This window comes from Myotis brandtii, unplaced genomic scaffold (genome assembly GCF_000412655.1).
Source record: "Myotis brandtii unplaced genomic scaffold, ASM41265v1 scaffold260, whole genome shotgun sequence".
In the NCBI taxonomy this organism is placed as follows: domain Eukaryota; kingdom Metazoa; phylum Chordata; class Mammalia; order Chiroptera; family Vespertilionidae; genus Myotis; species Myotis brandtii.
Window position 1 is genome coordinate 603,317 of NW_005359881.1, and position 21,503 is coordinate 624,819.

The 21,503-nt window shown below is 47.7% G+C and overlaps 1 protein-coding gene across 5 annotated transcripts in view; it reads left to right on the top strand.

Moving 5' to 3' along the window:
* ELMO1 (engulfment and cell motility 1) overlaps positions 1-21,503 on the top strand; it is a 402,414-nt gene that overhangs the window by 318,982 nt on the left and 61,929 nt on the right. The gene's annotated exons all lie outside the window — the stretch shown is intronic.

Consider the following 21,503-nt stretch of genomic DNA (forward strand, 5'->3'; position numbering starts at 1 on the left):
ATTGTTTCAGAGAAGTAGAACAGTATGATTACTAATTGACTGTTAAACATAGAATCTGTATGAGTAGAATCTGGATAGAGTGGGGAACATGGGAAGTAGAATGGGAATCTAGGTCCAGGACAAGAGTTGGCAAACAATGGCCCACACGTCAAATCCAGCCCACTGCCTATTCTCGTAAATAAAATCTTCCTGGAACACGGCCACGCCCACTCGCCTGTGCACTCTCTATGACTGCTTTCCTGCTACAATGGCCTTGTTGGGTAGCTAGGACAGAGACTGCTTGGAAAGCCTAACATAACATTTCATCTTTACATAAAAAGTCTGTTGATTAAAAATGATGATGTAAAATTTCCAACTATTTAATAAGAGCTTATTCATATATTTTTAAATGAGCAATTATGGGTATCCAATCACTATTGTATGCATAGCTAAGCATACATTTAAAAGTAATGTCACAACTTTATTTCTAAAATATGAGTATTATAATACATTGAACATTATATGATTTGCAAATGTTTTAACTCTGATAAAAAATTTTCCACAGTTGACTTAAAAATGTGTGAGGAGTACATAGATTTTTTTTTTTAAAACAAATAGCGAGTTTGGAGCCCACAGCCCTGGAAGACAGGATCAGGGATGTGGCCTCCATAGTTCAAGGGCATCCTGTGATGGACAGGAGCTTCTTTCTCAGGGAGTCCATCGAGCCCCATGTGAGTTCTTCAGCCCTCACTCAAGCTCTTCTCCCACAGCCTCGTGGGGCAGCTGATGGGAACGTGGGACTCTTCCCAGGACCTTGTCAAAGAGTGGTTTCCTACATGTCTGGTTCCGTCTACAGATCAGAAAACCCTCACGCATCGCTACACTGGCCCTTCCACCCTCAGCCAGCTGGGAGGTCGGAGGAACAGCAGGGCTTCTCAGGATGTGCTGTGGATGGATGGAGCCTGCGCTGTGCTCCCGCTGCACCAACCAGGTGCACCGCACAGATGGAGGGGTACCCCTGCCTCATCACCACGATGCCAGGTGTGGGTCGAATTATGTCTGTGCCAGAAAGAGATATGCTGGTCTTAGCCATCAGTAGGAGACAGCACCTTTACAGAGGCAATCAGCTTAAAGTGAGGTGGTCAGGATGGGCCCTAATCCCGTTTGAACTGGTATCCGATGAACACAGAGCTAGACATGCACTAATGCGATGTGAGGAGACACAGGAAGAAGTCAGCCATCCACAAGCTGAGGAGGGAGGCTAGGACAGACCCTTCCCTCACAGTCCCAAGGAAGAGCCAACCCTGCTGTCACCGCAATTTCAGACTTCTGACCCCCACCTCCATGAGACAGTACATTCTGTGGTGGAAGCCACGGAATGTGGCACTGTGTTAGGGCAGCCTAGCAAACTAGCTCAGTGCAGTCACACACGCGGGTCCCTTTAGGCACTGTCCAAAGCCCAGTGGCTTGGTGTTTACGACAGCCATGTTCTGAAGTTACTGTACGGCATGGCCCATCAGAGGACAGGTGTGATAGGTGCATCTAAAGACGGAGGATGGAACCGGGAGGCTCAGTCCTGGCCCTTGGCCCCCCTCCTTCCTCTTAGAGGGGTTCAGCAGAGCAGTGACGATCAAAAGCGCTGGAGTCAGAGCTCTGGGTTGAAACCCACTAGGCTGTGTGACCGCGGGGCCTGAATGGCCTCACTTGTTCCATGGAAGAATGGCTGTACCTGCCTTGTTAGGTTAACGTGAGGACCATCTGAGTTCACATGTAAGTCCTTGTGCTTGGCAATATCAAGTGCTCAACAGTGAGAAGAGCTCACTGTATGGACCTCTGCCCAGGACCACCCCTGACCCACAGGTCGCCTGGCAAGTGCTCCCCGAGAGTTCCGGAAATGTGATTTATGAAATGACCGCGTACATGTTAGAAGGGGGAGGAGGTTAAAAGTGTCTGATTGTCTTTTCTCTTTCTTTATTCTATCTTATTCTTGGAAAGGCTAATATTTGAGAATAGCTAGCATCCTTACTAATCCTTAAAAAAAATAAAAAGCATCCGCTCCGGTGCCAGGGGGCAGTCAGATTTCATCTGTCACTCCAGACCATGGATAAACCACTGATCTTTTTACCCTTCGAACTAATTAGACTTTGGATATACACAGCTAGTCACAGAAGCCATGCACAGCGGACTGGGCATGCCTCAGAGAGCAGATCTGATGGGTAAATAATGCCAGGCTTAGCTCTCTCTGCAGCATTGCTTTCCTGAGTCTCTGGGCTCTGGGCGGTCCTTCCTTCCCAGCTAGAGTTGGCAGTGAGGGGCTTACCGCCCTTCAGACGATAGGACTAACTAAACGCAGCCATCTCCTCCCTTCCGAGCCCCCACTCCCATCTAAAATGATTCCTTCTCTTCTGTTTTCAAATAACTAGCCCCGTCGACTTCAAATGACTTAAGGGTATCTTTTGGGACTCTGGCGTAAGGGACGAGGGAGACTTCCCTAGATCCCCTGTGAAATGTAATTTTTCTCCATTTCATTTAATGACCACCGCCTGTCAAGACTTTGTCACACCTCCGTACAGCACCTTTAACAGCGCATGCCTCACCGCAGCCCAAGGCCTGTAAGGTACTCCTAGATAGTCATCACATCCTCTGAGACGGGGTTTGATAAAACTCAGTATTTTGGGGGCCTTTCATTTTTCGCTAAAGATCTGCCCAGGTTGTCCTCATCAGGCTCTCTCAGTGCAGTTTCTCTCCCACGGAGCCTCTCCCAGTCTCACCGGTGAGTCTGCGCTAGTTGCAGGAAGATCGGCTCCCTGGGGAGGGACCATCCCCTTGGCAGGGGCAGCTGGAATGGTGTGCCCATCCTGGTGTCCAGCTCTACTGGGCAGGCTCCCAACCTCTGTCCCCATGTCTCCGCTCGGGCAGCCTTGCCCTGTGCGCCCATGGTCTTTAGAGTGACAGCTGCTTCTTCCTGATCCCACGGGGCGGAGTCTGTTCCTCATCCCACAGGGCAGAGTCTGTCCCTGATCCCACAGGGCAGAGTTCTGCAAAAGAAGGGATTCCAGACTCCATGAGCAGCTCTGACATTGCACAGCCACATACCTAAGTCACTGGGTTTAGGGTGTTGTTCTCGCATTGGGGACAGCAGGAAATCCTTTAGCTCCTGTTTCAGAAGAGCAGTAACAGTGTGGTCATCAATTTTCATTCATTCAACCAAATATCTATCAAATGAATACTTCTAGCCCATCAGGAAGTACCTAGCACTGTGCTGGGCAAATGGGAAGACTCCAGAAAGAATACAATCTAGACTTTGCCCTCAGGGATCTTAGAAAACAGTGAAAAGCTTGCAAGATAGTAAACCATGTGTAACAGGATTATCTAGTTAGTCAGGGAATTGAAGCCTCCAGTGGACTCAGTCCTAGGCCCCCATTCTGTACATTTGCAGAAATAATCCATTGTGAAGAGCACTTGTACAGACTTTCCCAAACCTACTTCTCATGCCTGATCCACAAGTGGCATCTGTCTAAGGAATTATGATAATATGAGTTTATTAGACAGAATTCTGCATATGCATTTGACAAGAGAAAATGATCAAGAAGATAGTAGGACAAGCGTTGTCATTTATAGCTCTAATATAAATTTGTATATATTTGGGACATGTAGCAAAGCAAATTCTCTTACTTTGTTGGCTGAAATAAGTATTTGTACAGTCTTTCTGAAAGTGGCAATATATCAAGAGCTTAAAAATTTATATGATCCATGTTGCTTTTAGTAAAAAGTTGTTCCCCCTCCACAAAAAAATTCTATGATCCTTGATCTTCTAATTTATCAATTAGTTTATCATAAGGAAATCAGAAATATGGAAAAATATTCTTTGATAGATGATGGAGATTAGGAAGACTAATGTCAAGGAAGTGTTGATGATTTTAATGTTTGTGAGGGAGATTTTAATGTTTTGTTGTTGGGTGTTTTTTTTGGTTTTGGTTTTGTTTTTTTTTTGCAAAAAGTAGAATGATTTTACTTAGAAAAACCATGCAATTCCAAACTGAAATAATTCTTGAAGACTCTACCACAACGTTAACACTCACTATTTGAATGTAGGGATACAAGTGACCTTTATCTTCTGCCAGCTATTTTTGTGTATCTTCCAAATATTCTTCAATGAGATTGCAGTATTTTGTAATTAGACCAAGTTACTAAAGTGAAAGGAGACATTTTGATATAAAATAATAGAAAAGTTATTTAAGAGGAAAAGCACATACACAAGCATGTGTGCATAACATTATCAAGACTGAGGATGGCACAAACCCTTAATGTTCATTGGATAGTTTTACACGTTTCATTTCCTTGGAGCGGGTACAGATGAGAGGTGGAGGGAGAAGGTACTAGCTAAGGCATGCTTGCTCTCTTTCCAAAACCTGAGGTCTTTGGCGCCCTGTACTTCCATCATGAGCCTTTTATCATTGATCCCTAGGAAGTCAGATGTATCCACTTCACAACCACCTCTTACCCACCCAGGGACATGGACTTCCTTTCTTCCTTTTGTCTCTCTATCCTTCCTTTCTATGTCTGAGCTCCTAAAAGCAATCAGCACCCTCCCTCCCTTTACCAGAAGCACAAAATTTGGCCAACACTCCCCCTAGTGGCAACACAACACATTTCCTATTATGACTCACCCAAGAGCCCCAGCTAAAACCTGGTGGCCAGCCTGGAATAAATGAGCACTAGTTAATGAGACATATTGCTGGCTCCACCTCAGGAGTGTGGCTCGGATATATGGATATGTTCCTTTTTGAACAAGGAGCCCAGGTGGTTAAGACATTCAAGTGTGGGATCTGTTGACCTAGATTATATATCCCTGAATGTTGTAGGAAAGAGAGGCAATGTGAGAAGAAATTCCTGTATACTAACTTAGTATTAATTTCAAAATGAATAGAGGCCACAGCTGTTGGCATTAACTTCCCACAATGAACACCATTGAGAGTGCTGGCTGCTCCTTTTATTCCCTTTGCTACCTGCAGATACATGAGACTCTTTAGGTAATGTTATTAACCAATGTTACCCAATACATTTAATTTTAAAAGTGAGTTATAGCCGAGTCGGCATGGCTCAGTTGTTGAGCAATGACCTATGAACCAGCAGGTCACAGTTCGATTCCCGGTCAGGGCACAAACCCGGGTTGGGGGCTCAGTCCCCAATGGTGGGTGTGCAGCAGGCAGCCAATCACTGATTCTCATCATTGATGTTTCTCTCTCTCTCTCCCCCTCCCTTCCTCTCTGAAATCAATAAAAATATATTTTTTTAAAGTAAGTTATATCTGGGCATTGTTGCTTTATTATTCTCCATGTATATCTCTATACATCCTTCATACCTTAGATTCCCCCCAGTTTCTGGACACCAGCCCATCAGGAACAGCCTGCTGATTGGATCAGCGTGCTGCCTATCATGTTCTCCAGATGGTTAATGGGCCTCTCAAATAAAACCGTCGCTAATGCTAGCTGGTGATTCTATTCTGGTCCCTTTTTAAAGTCATTTGTTTCATGGCCCACGTTTCTTTTCATTATTTTTTTCTGTAGTCTTTGATGATCTACTTTCACCACTTCTTTGTTCAACACCATCCAATCACACATTAATTCAAGTCATTAATGTTAACCATATGCGCAGGGAGAGGAGCTGTCCATGTTAATATCTGCATAACAATCATGGATTGGCCACATGGGATGTCTTAGAGAGCAGCTACGTCATCGTACCTGCTTGAGAGGAGAGAGCCTTGTGCTGGGGTCGTGACTTTGATTTCCCTCACTGCTTCTGCTTTGGGAAGGGAGAATTACTCGGGGAGCAGTCTATCTGGGCCGACTTTTCAGGGTCCCACGTGAAAAACTGTGCTCCTAATACTCAGTGCCAGAGGAAGGATTCCAAATGTAAGTGACCTTCGGGCTGACCCGCAGATTTCGGTGTGTCCCCATTTCCCAAGTGGTCACCCAAAAGAGACATGGGCACTCGTGCTGGCAGAATGCCCGTGCGCCCCTCTCCCGCCACGATGAGTGGCTGAGCGCTGGCAAGGTGAGGTGGGATTTGAATGCGTCACCGTCTGAAATGAAGGCAGCCAGAGGTCTTGAGGATTCACGGGGGCTCATCACAGCACGCACTTTGCTCTTTTCCATTCTCTTTCCTGCCTCAGATGATTTGGTGGAGTTTAAAAATAAATGAACTGCCTTCATTTTTTCCTTCTGAGCCCTGCTTTGAAGACGTTCTGTAAGGAAAATAATGAAATACTGACCCAACCGGAATGGGGGAATCAAGACGTGAAAAATAAATGTTCCATCCAGTGGTATATAGATGGTAGCCCACACTCCTCATGTGGGGAACGTGCCTGGTCCCAGTGAAGGGTGCATCACGTGTGCCAATGGCATGTTCGCAGAGACTTGTGATCTGCTGGGTACTGCAGAGGAGAGGGGGTTGAGTGGGTTTTAGTAGCATTTGAACCTCTCCACTGCTATCTTTACACTGTAGCGTTTAGTGATAGGGATTAGAATTTCTTATGGCCCTTATAGCCACTCACTGCCAATTTTCAATAATAACTAGAGATAGTATTCTTTTGCTGATTTAGAGACATGTACTTTGGATATCAGATGTGCAGGTGGCAAATTGACATTGAGTATTTTTTCTATCCTATATAATAAAAGGGTAATATGCAAATTGACCCCAATGGCCGAATGACCAGAACAACCGGTTGCTATGATGCACACTGACCACAAGGGGGCAGACGCTCAATGCAGGAGCTGCCACCCTGGTGGTCAGTGCACTTCCATAGGGGGAGCTACACTCAGCCACAAGCTGGGCTGATGGCTGCGAGCGCAGCGATGTTGGCGGAGCCTCTCCTGCCTCCTCAGCAGTGCTAAGGATGTCCAACTGCAGCTTAGGCCCGTTCCCCGCGAGGAGCAGCCTAAGTCATCAGTTGGACATACCCCGAGGGCTCCCGGTCTGCCAGAGGGATGTCTGACTGCCAGCTTAGGCCTGATACCCGGGAGAGCAGCCCTAAGTTGGCAGGTGGACATCCCCCGAGGGGTCCCGGACTGCAAGAGGGCTCTGGTCGGGCTGAGGGACGCCCCTGAGTGCACAAATTTACATGCACCAGGCCTCTAGTTAAAACAATGTGTAATAATTGAATAATTGAACCCATTCAAGTTTAGGAGTGAAAATAGAAAATGCAGGCATCACAAAAGGAAAAATGCCTATAATTCATCCATCCAAAGACAGCCCCTCTTATTGTGGTTGTGCACCCTCAGACATGTTTCTGTGTACGCTCATAGAAGAGGATCATGCCATCTAAACTGTCCCCTTTTCTCACCTCTTTCCACATTGAGACACACAGTTCCATGCTATCATCACTAATTGCTACATGGCACTTTGTAATTGTATTACAATTGCCTTAACCAGTCTTCTAGCATTGTTCCCAAGTTTTCACCATTAGAATCAGTGCTGGGACCAACATTCTTTAAAACACACCTTTTACACTTTTCCAGCTTTTCGCTAATACTTCCAGAAGTGGAAGGAACGGTGGTTTTCGGTAATTCTCCTGGTTCTGAGTTGCACACATACCAGAGCTTTTGCCTAAGACCTTTGCTCCTGGCCTCTACTGCAGACGATGCTGAGCTGCACTTTTACAGAAGGAAGGAAGGGGGTCCCCAGCACTGATGAGCTCCTGAGTTTTAGACTCGCAATTGCTTTTCTTTTCTTCCCATCCAAGCCCACTAACTCCCTCAGTTCAGTAACCCAAGCCAGATCTTGGGAGGCCCTTCAGCTCCTTCTGTTTACTCAACACCTACCACATCCAATTAGTCCCCAAGTTCTTTAAGTTCCGCCTCCCAAAAAATGTGCTGAATCCAAGGATACCGTCCTCCCCTTAGTTCACCTGGCCCTGATGACTGGTCCTGGATCCCTGTAGAATTTCCTAAATGCTCCCCTCCTCTTGGGCGTGGCTCACCCTCTAATCCATCCTCCACACTTTATATTATTGTAAATCTTATGATGCCATACCCTGCCTCAGAGTTTGCAATGGCTCCATGTTGCTTTCTAGATAAAACTCAAATGCCACAGCTTGGCACACAGGCCTCTGTTTCTGGGTGGAGGCACCTGGGCTGGGTCCGGAGAACCTGTGTGTTCTGAGCCTCTCCTGTGATCTCGGTCCAAGGTGAACACTAAGAAGTGCTGATCCACTCGGAACCGGTGCTAGAGAGGAGGCCACTGCAGCAGGAACTTCCCTCTCCACGGCATACATCATCCAGCACGAGGTGATTACTTCAGGAAAAGATGTCAAAAGCATTCCGCCAAAGAGCAGCGGGTTTGCAAGTATAGATTAGAAAAGCATTTCTATTTAGGAAGTGGAATGTAATTAATTGACACAAATTTTAAGCTATGAAAGCCTTTCCTGCCGAGTCAGGACTTTGTGCTTCTTGGCTAACACCAACCAGGTAGTTGAAATGAGAGACTGCTCCACGCTTGGCTGCAGCGAAGTTTGAGTATCAAGTCTCGTTTTGTGGGACAGAGGGGTGAGAGGCTATTTTTGTTTAAATCTTATTAAAGCGCTATGTTAACTTTTTCCCAATGAAGACAGTTCAATGTTAGGTTCCTAGGAGAGTAGGCTCAAGGGGCTTGATGTGGGCGCGAGCTTGGTGTGTATGAAACACAGCCGGGCAGTCAGGCGCCCGGAGGGTGGGGAGCAAGGAGGTGGGTGTGGGGAGTAAGTCAAGAGCCAGCAAGGTCCAGGTTCTGCAGGGCCTTGAAGACCACAGTGAGGACTTTGGCTGTAGTTCCGAGTGAGACAGGGAACTCTTGGAGGTTTGTGAACATAGGACTAACGTGAGCTGGTAGGTTTTAGAGGCCCACCGACTGCGGGAAAGTAACGGTGAAATGAGGCAGATGAAGAGGCTGTTGTGCAGATCAGGGAAGGGTGAGCGATGGCTTAGACCAGTGATGGCGAACCTATGACACACGTGTCAGAGGTGACACGCGAACTCATTTTTTTGGTTGATTTTTCTTTGTTAAATGGCATTTAAATATATAAAATAAATATCAAAAATATAAGTCTTTGTTTTACTATGGTTGCAAATATCAAAAAATTTCTATATGTGACACAGCACCAGAGTTAAGTTAGGGTTTTTCAAAATGCTGACACGCCGAGCTCAAAAGGTTCGCCATCACTGGCTTAGACTAAGGTGGAAGGCTGGAGCTGGTAAGGAGTGGTCACGTTCTGATTTTGCCTTAAAGGCAGAGCCAATAGGATATGCTGCCTGGTTGTGATGGAATGGGTATAGGGTGGGAGAGAATGAGTGAAGTCGAAGATGACTCTGGGTTTTGATGGCAGTGTTTAAAGGAGGTGAGGAGCACTGGGGAAGAGTAGATTGAGGCAATAGGAGAGGAAGAAAGAGTTGAGTTTGGACCTGTTGGATGGGACATGGCTGGTGGATGTCCACGTGCAGACGTGGAGGGAGCAGCCAATAGATGCATTTGAGTCTGAAGAAGAAGGTGGTAGGACTAGAGGTGTAACTTGGCAGTTGCCCATAGATGGTACTATATCACATCATCAAGGGAGCACGTGAAGATAGAAAAGAAGTCCAAGGACCAAACCCAGGGCACTCCCAACAGTTAGAGATGAAGAAGACGAGAAAAAACGCAGCAAAAGAGACAAAGAAGAAGAAACTGGGGGGTAGGAAGTACGCGAGTAACAACAACAAATGTGGGATGCGTGCCAGGAGAAGAAAGGCTCCTTTATGAAGAGGCAGTAATCATCTCTTTCAAATGCTAGTGTCGGAGGAAGATGGTGAATGATCAGAGTGGGCCTGATGGAGGTCTCTGGCGCCCATGATTAGAGCAATTTCAGCTCGAATTCACTGCCTGATTAGAGAAGTTCTCTTGTGATTGGTTTTAGTTTCTCAGTGAATTGATAAAAACTGAGGAAGAAGGGGTGGGACCCTGGAGGCTCGAGGAGACCATTGAGGAGAAGTTTTGAAGAGTGAAGCAACCAGGGAAATACAGTAGGTTTGCAAAAAAAAGCTAGGAACTTACTTGTTAGTTAAGGTCATAGCTTTTAAAAATGGGGCCAAATAACATCACTGTATGCTTTTCTCTAGCCACTTTCAACTGTATAGGTGGAGGCAAAGAATAGGATATAAGGAAGATGGGTGTTTTGCTAAGCAAATTGTGATGGAAGGAAGATCTGCTGGGGATTTGGGAATGAGTGTAAGGGAGTGATTATAATGATAATGGAATAGAAGTTAGGTAAGGGTGAGAGCAAAGACAAGAAGGGGGTGATGGACAAGGAAAATGCCAAAAGTCACAGTAGGTTCTAAGAATTTGGGGGATGAGGATACTAGGAAGAGCGAGTTGGAAGGATGAAATAGTAGTTGTGAACTTGAAACTATGGTAGTGGTTCTGTATCAACAATGACAATGTTTAGGATATAGTCACAGCAAACAGTGGCTTAGGGAAGTACCATGGATAAGATCATTGGATTAAGGAGGCCATGAAACCGAGAAGCTAGATGTTACATGGATCATCTATGAGGATATTGAAATTACTAAGAATGATGACAGAATGGTGGGTGGCAAAGAGAAAGAAGGGGGGAAATCTTCAATAAATGGTGGACACCACCGGAAGGAGAGTAAATACCATGAGGCAGAATGTGTAGTCTGATGGTAGGCCCCTCAAGGACCTGGGTGTGGGCTAGGGAGTCAGAGGATCATGGTCGGGAAGTTGCAAGGAAGGAGGAGCAGGAAAGAACCTGTCCAACCTCCAAGATCAGTAGTTCCAGAGGGCGGGAGGGAAACGAGGCCACAAGAGAACGGTCTCCTAGAAGTCAGCCAGCTTCCCATCAGGGTGAGAAAGAGAAAGACAAATGCTTGGACAAGATACAGGACAATGACAGACGCCGGGCTCCAGAGGGCACACTGGAAAGGTTGGGAGATGGGAGGAGGGTGTCCAGAGCTTCAAGCAGTTTAAGGAATAAGCGGAGCCTTTGGGAATGAAGGTCCGTGAGAGTCTGGGTGGTGGGGGATGAGCTGGAGTTCTGGTGACTAAGATACAAAGGAATGAGAGGCATGATGGGCTGGGGGCTCGGGGTTGGGATGTGGTAGGGTCTTTGGGAGAGTGGGATATTCAGTACTAAATGTGGCTACTTGTTGGGACTGATCCCTTAAGTGATTCTTGTGATGAGATGGGAAGGGTTAGAGGAGGGGGAGTGGAAATTGCACCTGAAACCTGGGGCACTCTGAGGACTCCTTGGAGGTCAAGGAGACTGGTCTGGCAGGGGCTAGGAATGTTGCCTCACTCCTCTCAAGGGCAACCTCAAGGTTTCCAGACTCCTTCAATTATTCATGACCTTCGCTAGATTGGAAAATCATCATCCAGTGATTGGGGTGTCTGCCCGAATGTATTTCATAATTACTAGGCTGGTTCAATGCTTCAACAAATACTGTTTTCACGGAGAGCACTTCAAATCTGCATTGGAAGCGAGCTGGTGCCATCCTCCCCACAGAAACAAGGCTGACAGCCCGTCAGTAGATTTGGCTCGGTCTTGGGGAGATCACAGTTGGTAGAAAATCAGCAACACTACCATGGAACAGAGCTTGGAAAGGGCATTTTTCTTTGCTCAGCAGTAGACATGTTGGACTTGGGAAACTCAGACCCAAAAAGTCATTAATGTGTAATGGCAATGGGTTTTGCTTCTGCTAATGATTTCTTGCCATTTTTTCCTGCATTATCATCAAACCTATAGGCCACTCATTTTTTACTTATTATGAAGTCAGCTTTCTTGCTTTTCCCATTTCAAAGTAGTCATTGACAAATTGCCCAACTGATGACTTTTATGTCGGTAAGACGTATTTTTGATGATAGTCTTTCCAACAGCTGCTATAAAGCTTTGTCACTACCAGCTGCTACACCATGGCCTCACTCGGTAGTCTTAAAGTCTAATTAGTTTTCTTGTACGCCTGGGTGCGTTTTGAGCTGTAAAATAAAACTTGGTGGGTAAAGTGACCTTTTTTCCTGTATGCAATCTAGACAGTTTCAGAAGCGTCCTTTATAAATGTACAATACATTGATTGAGCTGACGGCATTTGGGCCTCAAATTACTTCTTACACATAGAAGAGAACAAGGGCTTGTTTTGAAAGTTTCCGACTTAATTATTTTCTTTCAAAAAAAGAGAAAAAGACAAATTCAGAATTTGAGGAGAATCACAGATTTTTGTTCTGACTGGTTCCTAAATAAAAATGTTTGTGGCCTTCAGGACAGTCTAGAAGGGCAGGCTTTTAGAAAGGGAGCAAATATTAAGATAAATTTGAATCAGGAAATTAAAATAAAATAGGGTCTAGCAGTGGAGACAGACATATCTACCAACAACCTTGTTCATTCCATTAGACTCAAGTAGAGGATGTGAGACCATTTATCCTCTTGGGGAGAAAAGAGACGAGAGGGGAGCTGTAAACCTACAAGGAGCAGAGATACTTGAATTGGACTTTGAAAGATGATTAAGAGCGTCTCCCTGTGGGTGTGGTTAGGTTGGTTGGGTGTCATCCCGTGCACCAAAAGGTCGCTGGTTCAATTCCCTGTCAGGGCACATATCCAGGTTGCCAGCTCAATCCCCAGTAGCGGGTGTGCAGGAAGCATCTGATGGATGTTTCTCTCTCTCTCCCTCTCTTACCCACTCTCCCTCCCTCCCTCTCTTTTCCTCTCTCTATAAAGTCAATAAAAACATACATTTTGAGTAGGAGTTGGGTGAAGTCATCAGAGAGGGAGTTCAAAGAGGAGTCCAAGAGCCAGAGTGAAGGATGGGAGGCATGGATAGGGTGGCCTTTGGGACCCTGGGGAGGCAGCAAGGGGCAGGGAGGTGTCCAGTGGTGGACTGGGTTCTTCCAGATGTAAAAGACTCTGATTGAGGTCCCAGGTTTCGGGAGAATAAAAAGATGTATATATGTTTTCAACACATACGGAGAACACTCATTTTTATTTGTTACTTAGAGACATTCAGAAATCAAAATATTGTGCTGGAATAATATGGAATTGGAGCTTTTTAAAAATGAATCTAAATAATTCATCTGGTGGTGTCTGGCACTCTGACCTCAGTATATTGCAATGTCATCTTCCTGTGGGTCCCCTAAGCAATGCCTTGTGGGTAATGAAGCGCCTTGTCTCTTCCAAGAGCAGAAAGGACTCCCGTCCTCCTGCACCATCTGTGTATTTTTCCCTCCCTGTCTATTCGTGCACCAATTGAATTTCTCATGTAAGGGGACCTCTCTTGAGACCCTGTGATGGGATAGAATGTGTTGAGTCTTTCTTTTCTTTCTTTGAAAGCACCATTACAACCGCCACTTCCCCCTCCCCATTCATTTTCATAACCGTGTCTACAGCGATTGCTTTTTCTTTGAACCTTGCTTGAAAGTGCCCCAGCCCCTTCACCTGGCGCTCGAAGGTGAGAGCGATGACATGCGGGTGCTGTCCTATCCATCAAGCGCTGGCGCTGCGCTGGCATTAATCACATAAACCTGCACGCTGGGTGAGTTTCCTTCCTGTCCTCTCTCACTGCTCCCACCCTGCTCGCTCTCCGTGGCATTCATTAAAATGCCACCGATGCTTCGGGGGCGGCGTTATCTCTCTCTCTCGCCTCCCGTGGCCAGGTGCTGTGTTTGACTCCCGGGGGCCGGGAAACGATGGTTACAAAGCTGAACATTTAATTAAAGGGCCTCCGATGGCCTCTGTGATTGATTTCCTTTCTAATCTGCCAGGATCCTCTGGGAGCTTCTTCTCGGGCCCTGTGATCTGCACTGAGCCCAGTGACAGCCCCCAGGAGTAGAGATGGGCCTCCACATGAGACTGTGCATCTGTGTGCTGAGGGTTTGCCAGTGTGACACACCTGTTCACTACACCTCACCCAGGGACACCCTACTGGTGCCCAGACCCTCCTCCCTGGTGACCCACCAGCTCCTTCTCCAGTCCACTTCCTAACCCCTAGATAGAAGTCTTTGAGTTCAGAGTCCCTTGCTCTGGCCTTCATTCCCATTTTATTTATTGAGTACCTACTATGTGCCAGGCCCTGCACCAGTCACTGGGGACACGTTGGTTCTGGCCCCATGGAGTTTACATTCTAGCAGGGGAGACGAGAAAAAGTAAACAAAAGTGTAAGCAAGGCAAAATGGTCCAAAGCATAAGAAGTGCTATGAACCAAAAAGGGGCGGAGACAGAACCTGCTAGGGGTGGGCAAACCTGGTATCAAACAGCGTGTTGGGAGAAGCCGTGGTCCCAACAGCATCACCTGGGAACCTCTAAGAAATGCAGATTCTAGGCCCAAATCCCAGGTGTCTGAGTCAGAGGCTCTGGGGCGGGCCCTCCAGGTCATTCTGATGTCCATTCATGTGAGAACCAATGATTTCGGCTGCAACTACATGGTGGGAAGGAAATAACTGTGAGAAAGTGTGGAGGAAAGTACATTCCAGACAGAGGGACTGAAGACCTAGACAGGAAAGAGTGTGGCTTGTTCAAGGAAGTGAAACTAAGACCACTTTGGTGGAAGCGAAGTGACAGGAGAGTGACCGAAGATGTTGGTGATGTGGGCAGGGATTAAGTCACGCAGGCTCTTGTAGACCAGGGTGACAGGTTTGGATTTCAGCTAAAGTGAGAAACGGTTGAAACATTTTACGCAGTACCATGCATGGGTGTAGATTCCTTTAAGATGATCTCCACTGCTGAACCCTGAACAGATTGGAGCATCTTAAGAGTGGGCGTGGGGATACCAGTTAGGAGAACGATGCAATGGTCCAAGCAGTGGATGGTGGTGGCCTGGACTAAGGTGGTATCAGTAGAGATGGAGGTAGGGAAGTAATTCCGAGATATGTTTTAGAGAGAAGGTCAGAAAGACTCTCCACTGCTGATGGTCTGCAGTGGAATGCGGTTATGGAGGGGGGATGACTAATTGACTCCCCATTTCTGCCTTGGGTAACTGGGTGGATGGAGGTGTCATTGACTCCCTGAGAGGCAACAGGGTGGACATGCCTTCTTGGCCTTTAATGCAGATTCTCCCTAACACATCTGGGCAGGCATCTCACAGTAAACAACTTCACGGAGCCTGTCCTAAGCTTGACTCATGGGCTACATCCTCAGTTCAACCCAGACCCCCGAGAGGAGCCACAGGACTGCCCCCATGAGGGCTCTGTCCCTGAAGCACTGTGTCTTATGTGCAGAAGGTTTGAGGAAGACCTCAATGACCACGTCTATATGCAGAACCATGTTCCTGTTGGAAAAGGGTTGAGTCAGTCCCCAGCCTGGCTTAGAGGTGCATGCTTGCCATGTTCACCTTAGGGAGGAGAAGAGAGTAGAGAGAATAGGGAGACATTGCCTGGAGCCAGGAAGCACAGACAGCCCTAGAACCTAGTGGGGTTGAAGGGAGGAGTGGCCAGAGGCGGGGAGGACAGTGGAGAAAGCTGTGGCTCAGTAGCGAGTGATCCTCTGCCCAGTCACCCACCGTGAAGAGTGAACCGCAGGCAGGAATAGGAAGCGAACAGATTTTTAAACTCTGCACAGTCCTGTGGAGAAGGTGGGCTGGTGACATAAAAAGCGCTTGTGGGCTGCTCGATCCCTGAGTCTTGCTCATGGGGCTAAAGGACATGTCACCTCTTCTCTCACACGGGTGAACAGTGAATGTGTCAATCACGCCAGCCCATCAGGGGTCAGTCACATGGGCGTTATGGTGTGTGTGCTGTGCAGGGTGCTTTGTCCCTCACTTCCTGTGTCTTTTTGGGATATGTGGGTAGATCATCATCTAGATTTAAACACTGAAAAAGGTGCTAAGATCGATAGAGATGGATGCAAAGGAGCATGGGAAGAAAGTCTGTGAATTCGAACACAAAGGGCCGTGACCTAAGAAGGTGAGAAATTGATCCAGCAGAATCAGCTGAGCCAGGAGGGCTCTGGGGATTTGCCTGTGGAAAGACACTTACGTTGTCTGTGTTATTGACATGTCTATGTTGTCTGTGTGATTGACATGTCTGTGTGGCCTGTGTGATTGACATGTCTATGTGGCCTGTGTGATTGACATGTTTACGTTGTCTAGGTAATTGGCATTTGAGACCAGAAGGTCTCAAATGGGAGGGATTTACCCTAAGGGGTGCTTGGCAATGTCTTGAGACAGTGTCACAGTTGGGGACACAGGATGCTACTGGCATCTGGCAGGTAGAGGCAAAGGATGCTGCTAAACATGCTACAATTCACAGGACAACACAGTTATCCAGCCCCAAATGTCAGCAGTGCTGAGGCTGAGGGACCCTGGGTTGGACCATGTGAGGAGAACAGAATAAGAAAGTGTGGTCTGATGGCCTGGCACAGGAAGAGGGCGTGGCCATCCCCTTCGGGCAAGAGTGACTTTCAGCTGGTCATCAGAGCAACAAGACGAGGACATTGAGTGAGATCCCACCTATATTCCTGCTCTTATGTGAGTCTCCCTGGAAATAAACAAATTTGCTGCCCTCCATCTGTGAGTTGATGTGGGAGGGATGGGGCTGAGATCACCGAGGAAGAAGATGGAGAGTGAGAAGAGAAAGAGGGCCCAGGTCTGTGCACCTGATTTAAGGGGCATGCAGTTGAAGACGCAATACAAGACGCTGAAGAGAGATAGATGGCTCCTTTCAGTGAAAACAGAGGGTCTTGATTTCAGAGGGAAGGTGTGCATTTTTATGGAAAACCACTCTACCCTCATCCTTGCTATAGATACCAATCTTCCTTTGGAAGGCATGGAACACACACACACACACACACACACACACACACACACACACATAGGTTGTTGCAGAAAATGCCATTCTGGTTTTAGCCAGGGGTGGTTTTGAAGCTTCAACCACAAAGAAGTGATTGTGAGAATTCCACTTTTTTTGTCCTGACAACCCTTTGTCTTCACCGCAGGGTGGGAGGGTCCAGTGGGCAGTTGGACAACAAAGGCGCTTTCCCTGTAACTGTCAGTATCACTCCTTTTCTTACCAACTGGGAGGCCGCGTAACCCTCCTAGCTACCCCACGCCTCTCTTCCTGGGGATGGAAATTTCCATTATTGATGGGGAAACAGCAGGCTAATGGCACAGACGAACTGTAAATTTTGACAGCCCCGACAGGTAAATATTGGCTTTGCACAAACAGGTTCCTATAAATAACGCGTCTGCTGTAGAAACTCCGCAGATGGTAGCAAGGCAGTGCCGGAGCGCTGCTTCTCCCAGGGTGCTCGGTGCGGAAGAGCACAGCTGTCGGCTCGGCACCTCTGCTGGGCCGCAGCCTGTCCCCTGCCCCGTCCTCCTAGGCGGCCACAGGCGGCACAGGCGGAGGTCAGGCATTTCCATCATCTGCCTCCAGTGCCTTTCATTCCAGGATCCCAAAGGGGATTCTCCCAAATGTCACTGCTTCAGGTTTTGCAGGCGAAGTGGGAATCTGTCTGACACGGGGCTTTCTCAGCCCCTGGTCAAGTTGGTCCTATTGACAAGAAAACCAGGCGCAGTGAGCACGCAGGCACTCCGGCCTGGATTCCTGGCCGCCTGGCTAAACATAGTGCTGTCACCGCTCCGGAGAGACGTTGGGAGGCTGTGTGCGGGACGATGCTGACCCGAAGGGGGATGTGTGGGGAAGGGAGCCATTCTCATCGGCAGGTCTTCTTGCTGGGGACACTTGCCCAGCGGCCATCTCACCCAGTCCCGGGAGCCACCAGGACTGGAGAGAGCCACCACTGGAAGACTATGCAGGCAGCCCTAGCCGGTTTGGCTCAGTGCATAGAGCATCAGCCTGTGGACTGAAAGGTCCCGGGTTCAATTCCAGTCAAGGGTTCAATTCCAGTCAAGGGCACACACCCGGGTTGTGGGCTTGATGCCCACTAGGGGGTGTGCAGGAGGCACCAATCAATGATTCTCTCTCATCATTGATGTTTTCTCTCTCCCTTCCTCTCTGAAATAAATAAAAATAAATTGAAAAAACGTTATTTATTATTTTGTCCTTCTACACAGAAGGTATTATTATTAAGAAATAATATTGGCAGAGTGTGCAATTAGACAATTTGTGTAGAAAATTAGGAGGAAATACGTTTCAGAGAACTACAGCAGGATGTATTAGTGAGTAATGGAGAGATGCCGGTGTTGCACCCAACACCACGTCGTCTGTGGTGTCTCCTTTGGCCTGGGCCCAGGCGAGGAGAGCAGCGCTGAGAGTCTGCAGTCATTGCAAAGTGGAACCGGTGTGTGCTCGGCCTTGTGTCCACAGAGCAAGTCCAGGACTTCTACTCCTGCTCTGAGGCCACTGTCACCATCAGCGCAGTCTCCTTTGCTTTTGGGTGGGGTGGCCTTCTGTGAGTCCACGTTCAGGAGAAGTACTAGGCTATCAGGTTGGGGGCTTTGGCTTTTCCCCCCAACATGCACAAAGGCCTGTGTTTTTCATAAGAGCTCTGAACGCCTCACATTCTCGCTGTGTCCATGCCTTCTGCTTCCTGGGCCCTCTGAGGCTGCCCGGCACCCAGCAGGCAGCAGTATGTGGAGGGCAGATGGCTCCATGAGCTCTAGTTGTGAGGAATCTTATTTTCATACTAGAGGCCCTCCCATCCTATCAGGGCCGTCTCGCCCAGTCCCGATTGGGGCCGGCCAGGGGGAGGGACCGCAGGAGGTTGGCCGGCTGCAGGAGGTAGGCTGTGAGAGCACACTGACCACCAGGGGGCAGCTCCTGCATTGAGCATCTGCCCCCTGGTGGTCAGTGCATGTCATAGCTACCAGCTGGCCATTGGGTTGTAACAGTTGCTTAGGCTTTTATATATATAGATTGGGGAAGAGATCAGAAAAGTTCTTCATGGGTAAAATTACAGCTTGATTGCAATAGGGTAGCTGAGCGAGATGCTCAGCATAGAAATAATGAGTCACCTTCCACTGAGCCTGTGAGAAGCATAGAACAATGGCATCACACAGGAGGCCCAGGGGTAGAGCAGGAAGTGTCTGAGCCTCGTAATCGGGCAGACGAACTGTGCATGCCTTCATGGGACTTTCTAAAGGAGAATGCCACTCTGTGCATGCCAGAGACCAGCCACTTGGTATTGAACCTGAGTGTCTTCATTTTTATTTATTTATTTTTTTAAATATTTTTGTTGATTTTTGAGGGAGAGAGAGAAACATCAACAAGAAACATTGATCAGCTGCCTCCTGCACGCCCTCTACTCGGGATTGAGCCTGCAACCCAGGCATGTGCCCTGACCAGGAATCAAACCAACAACCTCTTGGTGCACAGGACAGTGCTCAACCAACTGAGCACACCAGCCAGGCAGCTTCGTTTTTAAAATGTAAATGATAATAATCAAATTCTTCTGACTGTGACATCCGAGAGGCGGTGGAATGCAAGGGGGACTCTGGAGCCACGGTGCCCGGTTCACATCCCTGCTCAGCCCTTTACTCACTGACCAATCTCTGCTAAATTCCTTAATCTGTCTGTGCCTACGTGTCCTTTTAAGAATGGGGAGAGCTGCTGTGAGAGTAAGTAACTAATTGTGTGAAGTGCTCGGAATAGGGGGGTAGGCAAGTGTTGAGTGCGTGCTGTGACCATCTGAGGTGGCACCGAGGGCAGATGCCCGCCTGGGGGGCTCTCTTCCTCCAGCTCATTCTTCCACTCTCCTGTGCTTTTCTGAAGGATTTCTGGATCGTTTTATTAACTGTGGAATCAGCCACATTATTGTCATTGTCATACAGGATGGCACCGCTATTGTCTAGGACAGATGGCCTCACTAGAGCCAGCTTGTGCACAAAGCCGGGAAAACGCTTTCCAGGCCTGTGGAGAGAGGGGTGAGTTTTGGTGCGTGGAGCTGGAGTTAAAGTTTTGTTTCTGTTTTGTTATTAGGAAAACATGATATTAATTGGAAAAAAATGCAAAGTGCTCTGAATTCCACAGTAATCCATATGCTTGTCTAGGAAGGAGCAAGTGAGCTATTTAGAGGCATAAACTACATTTCACTTATTCAAGATGTTAATATGTATTCCAATCATTTACTCACTCATTCATTCATTCAAACTCTCTTACACAGTGATTATACACTGGGTTGGGGATAGAAATAGAACAAGACTGGCTTCACCCCTCCCCCCCAAATCCAATCATATTGGCAATCTCAGTGAATGAAAGTGGATGATGCGAGCAGCTGGGTAAAGATCTGTTCATGAATGATGATGGAGAATACCAACCAGGAGATCACAGGCAAGAGAAAGGGGTTGGCCTATGTGAGGACTAGTGTAGCGCCTGGGCTGAGGCAGAGCTTAACAGAGGATGTGGGAAAGGGAAGGTTAAACTCACATAAACACCAGTGTCACTTGGAAAAAGATTTTAAGAATTAAAGAAAAGTTATCATTGACCACCCCAGAACTACATCACCAAACTAAATAAGTGACCGTGAATGTGTACAATGGAAGGACTTTGGTGACTGTTTCATTCTCATTTGCATGTTCATTGTCCTCTAACCAGGTGGTCAGCGATGTCTGTATTGTACAAATTGAGAAGCTGGCGCTCAGAGAGAATAAGGGAATAGCACTCACGGGTGGGGATCCAGGTTCCACAAGTGGCCGGAGCCCTTGCTGCAGTGCCCTGGCCCGCCACGCCAGCCGCCGCCGCTGTGGATGAGGTGGCTGGTCCCGGTGGCTCATCACTGCGGGAGAACTGGAAGCTCACAGTGGCGTCTGTAGCAGCCGCCTTTCATCTCCCGGCTCCTTAGCCTTCCTCTCCCCTCCTTGCTGGGAGCAGCTTATCAGTCAGTACAATGACTCTTGGGCATCTCCACCGTGTGTCCCTTTTCTCAGCAAGTGTCCATCTTCACAGGCCTAAGAACGTCCTGGCTGGGGCGGCAGTCTCCCATGAGCGTGCCGCGCCGCCGATGAGCTCATGTTGCAGGTCCTTCCAGCTGGAACAGAGTGGGCTCACCACAGCAAGCCCGTCCCTGAACAGGAGTCAGTCGTACCGCTTGTCCAGATTTACTCCTTCCTGCAAGAGGCAGCCGATCCATAGATCTCTCTCATCATTGATGTTTCTATACCTCTCTGAAATAAATTTTAAAAACCCACTTATTTTGAACATCAAGGGGATGTGAAGGTGTCAGAGCAGCAGGTTTCCATCCCACATGGTCTCTGGTTAGCTGACCATTCAGAAATCAGTTTAGTTTTCCTAGAACAGTGGTCAGCAAACTGCAGCTCGCGAGCCACATGCGGCTCTTTGGCCCCTTGAGTGTGGCTGTTCCACAAAACACCACATGTGGGCGCACACGTCCAGTGCGATTGAAACTTTGTGGCCCATGCGCAGAAGTTGGTATTTTGTGGAAGAGCCACAGTCAAGGGGCCAAAGAGCCGCATGTGGCTCGCGAGCCGCCGTTTGCCGACCACTGTCCTAGAACCAACATGGATAAGTGTAATGCAGGTGATCCCAAGACAGGACTGTTTAACTGGAAACTGACTTGGAATTCAGTTTACATTGTTCACGGATATTTCATCAAACAC